Here is an 11,770-nt window from a genome sequence, read left to right as displayed (position 1 = left end):
TGCCGTCGCTGGAATTAGGGTTTTTGGCGAAGATATAAGGATTAGCGAAGTTAACTACAACTTCGCTCACTTCATAAGTTCGCCTTAGCGAAGTTATCCGCAACTTCGCTTCAAACCCAAGTTCGCTCAACTCATAAGTTCGCCAGAGCTAAGCGAAGTTATTCTTAACTTCGCCTAAATCAAGCGAATTTAAGATCTCAGCGAAGTTCTCTTTCAGCGAAGTTAACCTTCAAGCGAAGTTATTCTTAACTTCGCCAACTGAGCTGTTTTAATATTTTCTTTGTTTTTTCAGGTTTTTCAGGTTTTTGCAAGGATGTCGTCGATCAATATCTCCGACTTGGTCAAGATGGAAGTAGAAGCGGGGTCTGCCACTAAGGCCCCGAGGCTTATGAAAGGAACTGACTTCGTGGCATGGAAGGACAGATTCATCCAATACATCAAATACCAGGATGCCAAAATGTGGGTGTGCATCCAGGATGGATATATCCCTCCAACTGCGCAATACGAAGGTCGCGATGTGGTTAAGAAGTACAGCAAAATGGAGGACGAAGAGAAGAAAATGTACGAGGCCGAAAGCAAGGCCCATGCTGCGATAACAATGGCACTTCCTCAAGAGGTTCTCCATACGTTCCGAAAGTACACTTCTGCGAGAGAGCTTTGGGATGCTCTTGAAAATAGATTCGAGGGGAATGTGGGTATACGTGCATCAAAGATCAAACTCTTAAAAACCCAGTTCTCCGTCTTCAAATTTTTGAAGAATGAATCACTGGATGATATTATCACCAGATACTATCATCTAATGACAGAGCTCAGCAATTATTCAATTGCTTACCGAGAAGAAGAGATCGTTGAAAAGCTTCTCGATGCTCTCCCACCGAAGTGGGAAATGTACACCGTCCTTATGAGGGAAGACAGAGACTTTCCAAATTGTGATCTTGAAACGGCAGTAAACAAGCTCAGAACTTATGAGCTTAATATGGTTCGAAAGGAAACACCAACAGATCAGATACAAGACCCTGGTATGTATGGTGCTAAGGTTAACTCAGGCTCAAGTTCAAGGCCTGAATCTGCTGCTTTTTACTCGAAAGGGGAGTCAGGCTCTGACTCGTCTCATGAAGGAAAAGTTTCTGTAAACACGAATGGTGATGTATGTTTCGTTGCTGGAGGATCTAGTACTTCAAAGCCTCAAGCATCCACAAGTAGTTTTTCTGCAAATGCATCTAGCAATAGTTATTCCAAGATGCCTATGAGTGTAAAATCTGCTGAAGAGCAGTTTGCAGTCTATGCATCATTTATTGCTTCCTATGAAAACTACATCCAGGGGAAGATTGTGGACCCTGCTGCTCTTGATGAGGATTACGATCAGATCGATGCTGATGATCTGGAGGAGATGGATTTGCAGTGGCAAATGGCAATGATTGTGAGGCGTGTGAAACGGTTTATGAACAAAACTGGAAGAAAATTTGTTGGTGGTCGGCCCGGGTTCGACAAATCCAAGGTAAGGTGCTATAATTGTCAGCAGTACGGGCACTTTGCCAAGGAATGCAGAAATGAGAGGGTTGAACGAGGACAAGGTCGACCTACACAACATTCTGGAGTTAACAGAGAGATTAACGCCATGTTGACCAGAGAAGCAGGTGAGTACAACTGGAACTCGCATTCAAGTGGTTCTGGTGAGCAAGCGAACATGGCTGAGGCTGAAGTGAAAGAATGTGAGAAGGTTGAAGGAATTGAGAAAGCTACTGAAGAAGAAACAGCTTTCATGGCAGATGACAAGGATAATCGCTCCGAGGTAACTCCTAAAACTATTTGTACTAGTTGTGAGAATCTGTCTGAGCAACTTAAAACAATAACTGATCAGTATGTCCATTTAGATGCTGACTTTAAAACTATTAAAGAAGATCACCATTTTACGAAAGCAAGAGAAACGAGTTATAAAATTAAAATAAAAGCATGTGAAAAAGACGTTCAAAGTTTAAAAATTAAACTTGCTGAGAAAATTGAAATAATTGATCTTAGTTATGAAGTTTTGGAGGAAAAAACTAAAGTGATTGCTGATCGAGATAAACAGATTGCTGACCACCAGGTAAAGGTGGTGGAACTGAACCGCAAACTTGAGCAGTTCAGGAATTCCTTGGCCATCCTTGATCACCTAGTGAGTGATCCAGGTACCTCTGCAAAGAGGGGAGGAATCGGATATAATGAAGTTCCACCACCCTTTAACCACAACTATACTTATAATCCGAGTGTTCAGAAATCTGTCGATTTCGAAGTTCCTCAGACAACTCCAATCAAGATTACAAGTGTAAAACCAAGTGTTAGCTGTGGAGAAACAAGTTCGAAAGTTTCTAATGTGAATATTTATGTTTTGAGTCCAGTTTCATCGGATTCGGATAAGTTGTCCGAATCTGATCAGACAAAAGAGAAGGTAGGGTTACCCACCGATGGAGATAAAAATAAAGTTTCTAAAAAGAGTTCTCCACTCAATCCGTACGTCCCACCTTATGTGAGACGAACGGCTGGTAACACTACCTCTACATCCAAACCAACATTTGACAAGAAATTGGAGAGTCGGTGTTGCTTTAGATGTAACAAATTAGGGCATTTAGTTGCAGATTGCCCTCTGGAGCCGAAATTAAGAGGTGTGAAGCCAAATAAAACTGAGTATAAGCGTCATTTTGTTACGGCTAAAAATGAAAACTTTAAAAAATGCCAAAATGTAACGAATTCAAGTTTTCATAAAAACCAACCTCAGTTTTACAACCAAACCTCAAGATATAACACCTTCAATTCTCAAAGGTTTGGAAGGCATTACACACAATCTGCAGGGAGATTCACTAACAGGACTTACAGAAATTATCCTGATGCTAACTTAAGAAAGCCAGGGTACGGGACGTATCGATCCAAGACCAATTGGTCTTGGGTCCCAAGATTCTAACTCTTTGTTTTATTGTGCAGGAACAGTTGAACAGGGCTGCAAACAATCTTTGGATTGTAGACAGCGGCTGTTCCAGGCACATGACAGGCAACAGACACTTGTTGCAAGACTTAAAACCTGTTCAGGGAGCTAGAGTTAGTTTTGCTGGTGAAAGCGGAGGAAGGATTACCGGTAGAGGAACTGTGTCGAATGGGAGAATGACACTTGAAAACGTAAATTTTGTGGAGGAATTAAAGCACAATCTGCTGAGTGTGTCGCAGATCTGTGATAAAGAATACACTGTCCATTTCACTAAGAATGAAGTGATTGTATTGAAGCCTGGTTTACATATACCAGAAGAATGGATAGTAATGAAAGCTCCACGTGAAACGAATACATATGTGATGGATATGAGGTCTACTGAAATGGCCACCAGAGAATCTTGTTTAATGACAAAGGCAAGCGAATCAGAATCAGAATTATGGCACAGGAGAATGGGACATATTCATCTTCGTAAGATGAACTTCATTGTCAAAAATGGGCTTGTGATGGGCGTTCCCTTAAAGAGTTTTAACTTTGAAGATAAATGCATAGCATGCAAGAAGGGAAAACAACACAAGAAAAGCCATCTCACCAAGACGATCAACTCAATTGCTGGTACTCTAGAACTACTTCATATGGATCTCTTTGGTCCGGTGAATGTACAAAGTCTAGGTGGTACTTCTTACTGCTTGGTGATAACTGATGACTACTCACGATACTCGTGGGTATATTTTCTGAAAACGAAAGACGAGACGACTCAGATGGTGAATAATCTAATTACAAAAGTCGAGAACGTCATGAGTAAATCAGTTAAATTCATCAGAAGCGACAATGGGACAGAGTTCAAGAACTTTGAGATGGAAATCTTTTGTCTTCAGAAGGGTATTGAGCATCAATACAGCGCTCCGTATACTCCACAACAGAACGGAGTAGCTGAAAGGAAGAACCGAACGTTGATTGAAGGAGCCAGAACTATGCTGGCAGACTCAAAGCTTCCTGTGATGTTCTGGGCTGAAGCAGTTGCTACAGCCTGCTATGTTCTAAATAGGGTGTTAACAGTTAAGAAACTTGGAAAAACTTGTTACGAGCTTATGCACGGAAGGAAGCCCAACTTGTGCGGTCTTGAACCATTTGGGTCTCCTTGTTCGATTTTGAAGACTAATTCGAAATTTGGTGAAGTAGCTGATGAGGGAATCCTTGTCGGTTATGTTGTTGGGACTCCCAACAGACGGGTCTTCAATACGTCGACTTGCAAGGTGGAGGTGGTTTGTAACACCGACATTACTAGTTATCAACCGCCAAAACCAAGCAATGGACCTGCTGAGCTTTTCGACTATGTTAAACTTTTTAAGTCGTTTAACGTACCTAATTTGGAAATTTCTGAAGAAGACGAAAGAGCTGTGACGAAGATGATACTTGATGAGGAAGAGAATATATTGCAACATCAGATTTTTGAGAAATCTCAACCTTCCACATCAAACACGATCGATACCCCTGCGGCCTCAACTGAAGATGAATTTATTAATCCTTTTCACTCTCAGCCAGAAACTACCATAGATGAGATCTCTTCAAACTTGGAAGACAATTTACATGTCGGTGCTGTTCCGACCACGAAAATTCACAAAGATCACCCATTGGAGAACGTTATAGGTGATGTGTCCTCGAGTGTACAAACCAGAAGTAGCCTGAATGAGCACACCTGTGTTTATACAAGCATAAAAGAAACGGGTATAATGAATGAATGTTTGTACTCCTGCTTTATAAGCCAAATTGAACCAAAGAATTATCAAATGGCTTTAAAAGACAGCTCGTGGGTCGAAGCCATGCAAGAAGAGTTGGCTCAGTTCAAAAAAATGGAAGTTTGGACTTTGGTTGAGAAACCAAAAAATGTGCATGCTATAGGCACGAAATGGGTGTTCAAGTGCAAGAGGGATGAAAAGGGGATTATCGTGAGAAATAAGGCGAGGCTGGTTGTTAAAGGTTTTAATCAACAAGAGGGTATTGACTACAATGAGGTTTTCGCTCCTGTTGCCCGGTTAGAAGCGATTCGATTGTTTTTGGCGTTTGCTGCATCTAAAAAGATGAAGGTGTTTCAGTTAGATGTGAAGAGCGCGTTTCTTAACGGGAAAGTTGATGAGGTTGTGTTTGTTGAGCAACCTCCGGGTTTTCCTGACCCAGACTTTCCGGATCACGTATACAGGTTGAGCAAGGCGTTATATGGGTTACATCAGGCACCTCGTGCCTGGTATTCAACGTTATCGGACTACTTGCTGGAAAATGGTTTTGAAAGGGGATTGATTGACAGTACGCTGTTTGTGAAGAGAGAAGGATGTGACTTCTTACTGGTTCAAGTCTACGTGGATGATATCATTTTTGCTGCATCAAGAGTATCCATGTGTCAGGATTTTGAGGCTGTCATGAAGAAACGATTCGAGATGAGTGCTATGGGTGAACTAACCTTCTTTCTAGGATTGCAGGTTGATCAGAAGAAGGATGGGATGTTCATTCATCAAACAAAGTATGTTCATGATGTGCTGAAGAGATTCAAGATGGAGGACAGTTCTCCATATGACACCCCAATCTGCGTCAATCACAAATTGGGCGCTGAATCAGATGGTGACGCAGATGTGGACCCTACTCTGTATTGGGCGATAATAGGTTCATTAATGTATTTAACTGCTTCTAGGCCCGATATAATGTTTTCTGTTTGTCTTTGTGCTCGTTTTCAGGCAAACCCAAAGGAATCTCACATGAAAGGTGTGAAGAGGATTTTGCGGTATCTTAAGGGCAAGCCGAAACTAGGGTTGTGGTACCCAAAGGGGGGAGACGTTGAACTGGTGGCGTATACAGATTCTGATTATGGTGGCTGTAATCAGAGTCGGAAGTCAACAACAGGAGGCTGTCAGTTTCTTGGAGGAAGATTAGTTTCCTGGCAGTGCAAGAAACAGACATCAGTTGCAATTTCAACATGCGAAGCTGAATACATGGCAGCATCCAACTGCTGCTCTCAGGTTTTGTGGATTCAGCAACAATTGCGCGACTATGGTCTGAATTTCTTACTTACTCCTATTTTAATTGATAACACTGCCGCCATCTCAGTAATTAACAATCCCGTGAAGCACAGTAAAACTAAGCATATTGACATTCGTCATCACTTCATACGGGATTGTGCTGAGAAGAAACTGATCAAGATCGAAAAAGTTGATACACTTGAAAATTTTGCTGACTTGTTTACAAAAGCGTTTGATAAATCCAGATTTCAAAACCTAATTGAGCTAAACGGGATGATCAATCCCGAGTAACCATGTCTTTGATTTAAAAAAAAAAAAAAAAAAAAAAAAAAAAAAAAAAAAAAAACATGGGTCATTTTTGCTTAAAATTAGTCGGTTACCTCAGTTTGATGGACATATCCTAGGATATGTTTTGGTCCTCGTTTCAACTTAGAGAATGAGGATAGCCATTAACCGGAAGACTGAAAGTGACCGGTGCAGCTATGACGTGTGTTCTTTCAGTTGCTGAAAATTAGTCGGTCATACTTAGTAAGAAGGACACATACTTGTATGTGGTCGGTCCAGTTGATCCATTGGATCTTCAGGATAGCCGTTTACCTGACGACTTTGACGTGATTGGGGCGATTGAATTTAAAGTTTTTTTTTAAGGGAAATGAAATTAATTTTCAAGTCTGTTACTTCGTATGAAGTTCTATGCTGTGTTTAACAGAAAATTGATCCAACCTTGGAAAATGATATATATACTAATCGTGTGTGCTTAACTAGTGAAGTTATTAGGCTTAAAAGGCTTTAGAACAGTCATTGTATGTCGTGGTAATTTTTATGGTGCGTAAAAGTGTATGTGATACTAACTTAAACTACTCGAATTTACGTGGAAACTCCTTAAGAGTTTTGAATGTCTTCACACATATCTTTCCGAATGATAGGCAGAAAAGCGACTACCCAGTCATACACGAGCCCCTGAGTGATCTGATTCCCGTGAAGAAAGCATTTCAAGACACTGCAGTGATCCAGATTCGGGACTTGCAGTAGTTTAATACTCCGAAGTCAATAAGAATGTTTGGATAAAAAAAAAAAAAAAAAAAAAAAAAAACATGTATATTTTTAGTACTTATGAGACATAGTAACAATCAAGACTTCTCATGTCTGGAGTAAGAAGAGAACGGGAAGCAGTCAACGAGTATATACAAGTTAATCAGACATTATGGGTCGAAGTCAATTCGGGGTGACTTGGGTATAGCCAAATACGCTTTGAGAATAGATAGAAGACACCATTATCTCTGAGATGTTGCCAACTTAAATTTTGAGCTTAACTGAACCTTAATCCGTATCACAGAAACGATGAAAACCATTTAAGTTATTTACATGCTTACAACCTGTTTCTCTATGTCATAATACAGCCAAAGACGGATCTAAGTGACAGTCACATCGTTAGTATGATTCCTGTTAGGATCTTTTCTAAAACGTAGTGGTCCCTGACTAGACTGAAATTTGATCCCTTATTTCGTTAAAATTTTTCTAAGTTTTTTTTTTAGTTTTTGTAGTTATTTTATTTTATTGTTGGTTACTGGGTCTTGATCATATTTGTTTAACTCTTTTTGGTAATTTCTAAGGTTAAATTCAGGATTATTCAAACTTAAAGGGCTGATTTTGAAAATTACGGGCGAAGTTGTTGAATTCAGCGAAGTTGTGCTTAACTTCGCCTTGGCAAAGTTAAGCGTAACTTCGCCTGAACCAACTCTGCCCTATATAAGGGATTGTAAACAGTAATCTGTATTTTTTTTTCTCGATTTACCGGCGAACTTGTTCTCAAAACCAATACATCCGGATCTTGTTATTCACTTTCGATTTCGATCTTGTGTTCCTTGTTTCTACTATACTAGTGGTATGTGTCGTCAATAACATCCTATCTTTCTCGTTATAGTTTTACCCGGTTCGAGACCTCGTGTTCATGGACGACCTTTTCGTCCTAACACCATTGAAATATGCTGGACTTCATTGTTGGATCGTTAAATCGGTCCGAAACATCGGACAAACCTTGTTTGAATCTGAACAGTCGCCGTTTCAGATTCAGGCGAAGTTAAGGTTTACGCGAAGTTATTCTCAACTTCGCCAGTGGCTTAATTTCGCCTTCAGCGAAGTTATCCACAACTTCGCTTGAAGCTTAATTTCGCCTATGGCGAAGTTATCCATAACTTCGCCTTGAACACAACTTCGCTTATTTAAAATTTTTTATAAGTTTTTAGACGAACTTACAGATGAAGCGAAGTTGTTCCCAACTTCGCCTCAACTTTAAATTCGCCTGTACATCACAACTTCGCATATGGTACACAGCGAACTTGTGAGATGATTATATGGTCTCTAACTTGATTTGTTTTGTGCAGATATGGCTGCTGTTGGAGGTGCTGGAGGTGATGATGGTGATGAGCAACGACAATTCTTCCCAGCCCATAACCAATACATCACTTTGGATCCAGACGCACGAGGCGTTGAAGACTATAGGGAGATTATCACATTTCTCCAACGATCACGAGTTTTTCACGCGATCACTAATACACTACCCATATCTCTGCCCAACATTCAAGATTTCTGGCAGACGGTGTATTATGATTGCAGACCTGAGCCTCCAGTGATGCGAGCAACTGTCAATGGTCAAGACATACAGTTTTCCTCGGAAGACATACGGTTGGCTCTGCAGTTCGGTGATGAAACGAGAGACGACCCAACGGAATTCGTAGCTCCTTTCCGTGACGGAGCTTACTTAAGGATGGGTTATTCGGGTCCGCTGGGGGACTCGCAGAGGAGGAAAGGCTTTCTGCTGGATCAATGGCGCTTTTTGATGCATGTGTTGATAGTATGCATGTCCGGCAGAAAGGCAGGAACAGATGGGATGGGTGCGACGATGCAATCGGCTATGATTGCGCTGACTTACAACCGCAGATATTCGTTTAGTCAGCTAATCTTTTACGAGATTGATCGTCAGAGACGGGCGACGGCGCGCGAGCGTTTTATTATGTATCCTCGGTTCCTACAAATGATTATCAATCATGTCGCTCCGTCTGTACCGCAAAGACGCCCTATCAGATACGTTGAGTGCGTAACAAAACGTATCTTTGCTCAGTGCAGAACGTCGAGCACTCGAAGCAACCCTGAGCAGCGTCCCAGGCATACTCCACTTTTCGGGTATCTCATTAACCCGGAGTATGTTCCTGCAGGAGGGGACGAGTTCAGGGATCCGCAACCACATCAGGCGGCAGCACCTCATGCTGTATCAGCTGCGCCTGTTGTATCTTCTGCTGCTGTGCCAGCTACTATATCTCAGGCTGTGTCCACTGCTGAAAACGTTGATCTAGATGCTGCTTTTAGTGGACATGGTTTGTTTGATATGGATGTCTCGGGTCCTCAGTTTATGGATGTTACCAGAGCAGCTACTTCGGTAGCTGACTCTGATCTAGACGAGACGTTTGCTGAGGCAAGAAGGCTTATGGTGTCTCGTGAACGGACTACGGGAAAGAGGCCGAGAACTGTGGGGGAGGATGAGGATGAAGTGGATGAAGAGGAGGCAGTACAGATTGTGCTAAGACGCTCAAGAAGAGAACAGAGAGGGATAGGTTCGGGAGCTGGAGAATCTTCAAGACTAGTACGTTTTGCTCCACCTGCCCTATCTGGTATGTCTCTTATTCCTACTACTGCACAGGTTTCAGCGATCGAGACGTCGGCACCAACAATTGTGTCCCTACCACCTCAACCGCTTAATCCACCGGTGGTAGTTGCACGGTTTGTGGAGTCGACAATCACCTCTACTGCAGGGTTACCAAGTGTACCACCTGCGGTCACTTCTGCTGATGTTCCACCAACTCCATTGCCTACTTCAGATACCGAGAGGATTCTTTCGCTAGAGCGGATTGTTGCTGAACAGTCAAAGACTATTGACCGCCTAGTGGAATCCAATCGACTACAAGCTGCCCTCCTGGTAGAACATGGACGAATAATAGATGCCTTCAAGGATTACTTGGCATCTCAGGGGGAGAAGACGTGTAGGGGCGATGAGTTGAGAACGAAAAGACGAGAAGATCATGACGATGATCCCAATGCACCTTCAGGTGCAGGTGATGAGCTGCCAAGAACCTCTCAGGCTCTTGGAGCTTCCACAACTGAGGGGGAGTCTACAAATGCAGATGGTGATGATGTTGTAGTTGTGGATGACGACGCTGATGTTGAAGACGTTATTGATGCGTTGAAGGAGTTGGATGAGGAGGAGGACGATGAGTTGATGGATGATGATGACGTGTTGCCTATGGATGAGATTGAGAGGATTGGAGAACAGATTAATGTGGAAGATGTGTTAGAAGAAGGTGAGATGGTAGATGAGTCAGTGGAACATGAGATTCCAGCTGTTGAGAGATCAGAATTGGGGGATGAGAGTGTGATAGAAGATACAGTATGGGAGGAGCAGCCGAACTGGAAAGAAGGCTGTGCTCAGTGGTTTGTTAAAACCAAGAAGCCTGCAGTGCCAACGATGTTCAGAAAGACTTATAATATAAAGGGCTATGCAGAGTCAAAGAAAGGAATCATATGCTGGTTGTACGACAAAGAGCTGAAACTATTTGTGATCAAACGGTACGACGGCATTCAGTACTTTAAGAGATTGTTGAGATCTCTGAATTCCTTACCAGAATGTGAGGTGAGAGATTTAGCGAGATTGGGGCTGATCAATAGAAGTAATGATGATATGGCAAGAATCATTGGGAAGATCGTCTGGAAAGAAGCCATTAAAGACAAAAAGTTTGAACTCCTAAAGCCTCAAAAAGGAAAGTTGATAGAAGACAAAGATCGTGGAATGAGGGCTGACGGCAAACCTTGGATGGTAATGAAGTATAAACCAGTCCGTCATTTGAAAGAAGTACCGATGAAAGTTATGCCCAAGAACGTCCTAAAAGATTAAAAATGGTGGTACGTGGATTGTGAGACAGCTGAGGCGGTAATGGAAGATGAGGATGAACAAGAAGTACTTCGGGTGTACGACCCGATGCATCTTGTTAATCTATCGAAGGATGATTTGAAAGTGCTCAACGAGAAGAAGATCTTCTACATTCCTGCTTGGAAGGATCAAGCTAGGAAATATCAAAGGGTAGTGTCGGTATGTGTGAGAGAAGGGGCGCACGCGTAGAGGTAAAGATTACAAGACTCAAGATTTGAAGATCAAGATATGAAGCTACTGCCAAGGGGGAGTCTGTTGGTACATGTATGTCAGTAGTTCATAGTCTAGCATTTGTAATCGAGTCTGTAATGTAATTATGTTTTGTTTATGTTTGTTTTGTAATGCGCGAAGTTGTCAACAAGTTCGCTATGGCGAACTTGTTGAATCAGCGAAGTTATTGACAACTTCGCCTGTGGCGAAGTTGTCGTGTTTATATACTGTTTCAGACGAAACAGTTTAAGGTAGTTCGTTTAGGGTTTTCGTTTCAGTTTTCAGTAACCGAGTTACGTGTCATAGTCTGTAACAGTGACCTCGGGTCACGTGTTTGTTATCAATATAACGTGGTTGGTTTATTGCTTGTGTGTTCGATCTCTACATACTCTACACTCGTATCTACCTACGCAGGGATTCCGCACCTGCGTTGTTAGAGACATCCCGTGTACGATCCGTCCAGGAACCTACAGTTATACAAAGGATCTTGGTCCAAGAAAGTAGTTAAAAGAGTCAAAAACGAATTTTTACGGTCAAAATCTTTGTTTTGATGTTTTAATCGAAACCATGAAAGAAATGGCTTGATTGTGGGTATAACTTGCTTGGTGT

This window comes from Bidens hawaiensis, unplaced genomic scaffold (assembly GCF_021521415.1).
Source record: "Bidens hawaiensis isolate Kalapana, Puna unplaced genomic scaffold, B.hawaiensis_p1.1 tig00011382_1, whole genome shotgun sequence".
Taxonomy (NCBI): domain Eukaryota; kingdom Viridiplantae; phylum Streptophyta; class Magnoliopsida; order Asterales; family Asteraceae; genus Bidens; species Bidens hawaiensis.
Note: the sequence above shows the minus strand (reverse complement) of the source record.